The following is a 3,960-nucleotide window of genomic DNA, read 5'->3' on the forward strand; positions in this document are numbered from 1 at the left end:
GACAGAGGCAAGGCACTTCAAAATCGAAAGAAGTTGAGGCAATGAAGCAAAGAGTTCTATTCTATTTCTTTAAAACGCGCGGTTCAACCCCTCTACCCAAGTTTTCATCAATGAACAAATCTGATTAATTAGCATTCCCTTGCATATATGCTTTGCTGCCTTGCCAAGTTCTCCCCTTGTCACTGTTACTTTTCCTGTGATACCCCTACAATTGCTTCATCTCGTTACCATGCACTCTCAGCTTCTGCCCTTTGTTTCTTGGGTTTAATTATAAAGTTCATAATCATATTATTGCAAAAAAGTAACTAATAAACTAAACAAAATATTCTGCTTAGTAACCATCAGATTAAAAAATAGTAATTAATTTTCTTAATTAAAAAAAAAAGAAAAAGACCGCCGTAACTCGAGGGCTTTTGGCGTCTTTTTCTCTTTCTTTTCACTACACCAAGTCACCAACGGTGAATTACAAGTTGCTTCTCCATCTCCACGCCGTGTTTCCGTTGCGTAAGCAGCACCTCCTCATTCATTCGCTTCACTCCTACTGTTGCTCTCCAAACTTGTTCTGATCACTCCTCATGGCCGACTCGGAAGAAGAAAATAAAACCCCATTCCCTCCAAACCCTAGCAATGCCCAGGAGCGGCTGAAGTCCTCCAATGGCGACGCAGAAGACGACGGCTACGAGGACGAGGACGAGGACGAGGACGAGGATAAGAAGACGACGACCTGCATGAACCGAACCTGCAGAAACCCAATCCAGAGATTCTTTTTTGCGTGAGCAGCGGTTCAAGATAAATCACCTGGCTCGGCGGATGTCGACGGAGGAAGTTCCTATCCGAGTCCATGATGTGCTGATAAAGGGAATACAAAAACGAGGGATTGGGGTAATTGAGGCCGAGCTGCAGGGGATACAGAACGCCACAACTATGCAAGAGCTGTTAAAGCGACTGAAATTGCCCTTGCGAAGCTTCAGAGACTGGGTATTTTTGATTCTAGTACATTACGCTCGAGGCTGGACCGCCAGAGTTGGGTGACACTGCCAATGTCATCGTCCAAGTTTCCGAGACCATTAGCAAATTTCGGGTGAATGCGTGTTTACACGAAACCTTCGGTACAATCCTATTCCCTCGTCTGTTATGGGATTGACATTAAGTCGGGTTGGAGACTTTGAACTTGCAGTTTCACTATCACATCTTTGCGTACTAGATTCTCGTAAATTGAGGGATGTTAAACGTGATTTTAGGTAGTGTAAAGAAATTGGCTATGTCGCACAGGCATGATTCTAAATGACATAGGCAACATCTTTGTTTTACCATATTGATACATGTCAGACTCTTGGGCCGTAGATATTTTTAAACTGGTGCAGATGTTAAATAATAAAATGATGGAAGTGAAGATTTGTTTGCGTTAGTTGCAGTTTCCAGGAAGTTGATATGATGGCTATAAGTCTGAGGCCGTATATGTTATTCCTCAGGTGCTTATTGTGCGCAGCCAAGTCCCAGACCTCTGAAAATGATGTTCTTCCTTATGCTATAGCTGGTTTACTGGTTATGAGAAGCTTGAATTTAGAGGGTAGAGCTGGTTATCAGACCCTAGGGATTAGTATAATACTGTCATATATGGACGGAGAAGCTTCTACCTTTGGTGGTAATATGTAGTTGCGTTAAATAAACATGCCAAAGGCATCCCCAAGGTACCACGAGGCCACGGTTGATAATAACGATCCCACACAGTAAGGGTTTGGATTAGTCTTGGCGGGAGGTGGTGATGCATTTCCCAGGTCAAAAAAAAAAAATCTCCCTTTATGTTGGTTTGGTGGATCAGTGATCATTGTTCAAGTCTTACTAGGGATAGCTAGGAGAGAAACAAGCCCCTATTTTCTTCTTCTGTGTCTGCCATTAGCCTGCATTAGTTGCTGTTGGTTTGGGTCTCACCAAGGATACTAATATCTTTACAGATCCCTCTTTGCTCTTCACATGTTTCTTCCACGAGCTCATGGTTAGGCTGTTGTAAGACGGTGGTTAAATTGTCGAGAGTATCTCATCCTTTTCTCAACGAAGGAACTTACCAACAGCTTTCCCCTACATTTGAAAGGAACAGGGAGGGAGGGCGGTGGTCAACTTTCCTGCTTGTTGACCTCTTAGTATGAGGGGAATTGAACATATGAAACAGGAACAAATTTATGTATTACAAAATAACCCTGTTTGCTTATTTTATTGATCATAGTTTTTCTGTTTGGATGTTGTTTACATTTGGCTGATGCATACTGTTTGATTTGGTAGAAATATTTCTCAGGGTACACTTTGTAATGGAGTTAAGGTGAAGATTCCAAATTTTGTTTGTTACTTGGAGCTCCAATCTGATAATTGGTCTTGTGTATTTTGGGTGGTATTATCTTTTTTTTTTTCCTGGTTCCAACTAATATGCCGGTTGCATTGGTCAAGATTTTTTTTATAGATTTCGTCTCACAAGGGGGGAAAAAAGGAAAATGCAGTGTATTTGCTTGCCAATTCAATTTTGTTGTTGAATTTTTTCAATTTTCAAAAGTTGACTCATAATTTATAGCAATACATCTAAGGCTCTAAGCATATGAATGACTGCTCCGTCTATCCTTGTTGAGTTGTTATAGTTGATAGCTTTAATTTTCCTTGTGAAAGAAAATTTTAAACACTTATGCTTCAGGCTTGGTCTTTGTTATAGAGTATATATATCACTTTGAATTTTGAAGCTACCCATGATGAGCAATTGCATCTAATTTTTTTTAATCTTTTCCCTTTTGTAAATTCTGTGATTCTTTCATAGGCTAGTTTGGATTGTTGAAGGCGCTCTTAAGTACAAAAACTTGTTGGGTTATGGTGATCTATGGGATGGTCTCTGGCATATGGTTCCAATCAAACATCGGAAGTGAGTGTTGGGGTCTTTGCACCTCGAATTAAAGGATTGGAAACCCCAATTGTGGTTCGAACATCTTTACTTTCCCAAGATTGGCTGGAATATTCTTCATACAAAGAGCGGCAGTCAGTTGGGGATGTCCCTTGGTTTCTTCTCAACAAAGTATCATGACTTAACATACAACCTTGGATGGCGTACCTTAACAGATCCATCAAAAATGTCATCTAGGTCCATAAGGAGGCAGCTTGGGCATGGTTTACTCTCATCTTTGAAGTATACATTTAAGATTGACAGGAGGAACTCACCTGTTCGACCTACAATAGGGTATGCATTTCTTTCCACCACTCAATTTGGGCCTCACACCAGATCCCCGAAGCCTGCGATTTCTGCGCCAGGTGTGACTAATTCTTTTTTAGCAGTGCAATTATATCTGCCATATACAATGTTATAGCCTCTCTGTTAAGTGGTATAGGAGTGAGAATTGTTGCATTTTGTTATGATAGACTTCCAATTGATACTGACAGGAATCTTAAAAAGAATCAATGTAACCAAGGAGTAAGAAATTTAGATTATTACTGAGGCTTACATTATTAAAGGAGAAGCACATCTCCTTGGACAGAGAGGAAAAATTTCAGGAACTGCAATATGTGTGATGTTCCTATTTCCGTTGTATGTTGGCATCTTTCAGTTCTAATATTGTTGTTGTACTGATAGAAGGGAGCATAGTATCACCTGGATCCTTTCCATGTAATGGAAAGAATGCTCTTGCTGTGCCAGAGCAGGATATTTATACACTTCACTTTTTACATGATTATTCCTCACTGTCTGCTGCTGCTGGTTCTCCCCTTATTCCCCTTAAAAGAGATGCTCGAGCATGGTTTTTACCAGTCAAATAATTATCTAGCCATCCCTTTACCTATTTAGATTGTTTGTCATCTTTAGACCTGTTCTTAAGGTGTCTTGGTTAGTTCCGCATTTCTTTTTTATCAATTTGGTTGTGAAATTTCACACAACCTGCTGGACAACATACTTTTATTTTTCTGAGAACAACTACAGATTACAGATTGTTC

The 3,960-nt window shown here is 40.2% G+C and overlaps 1 pseudogene; it reads left to right on the forward strand.

Annotated features, from left to right (window-relative positions):
• Positions 1-575: 575 nt before the first annotated feature.
• LOC129295821 (uncharacterized) lies at positions 576-3,767 on the forward strand (annotated as a pseudogene).
• The last annotated feature ends 193 nt before the right edge of the window (positions 3,768-3,960 follow it).

Source organism: Prosopis cineraria, unplaced genomic scaffold (genome assembly GCF_029017545.1).
Source record: "Prosopis cineraria cultivar Desert tree isolate PC_DT_omini unplaced genomic scaffold, ASM2901754v1 PC195, whole genome shotgun sequence".
Lineage (NCBI taxonomy): Eukaryota > Viridiplantae > Streptophyta > Magnoliopsida > Fabales > Fabaceae > Prosopis > Prosopis cineraria.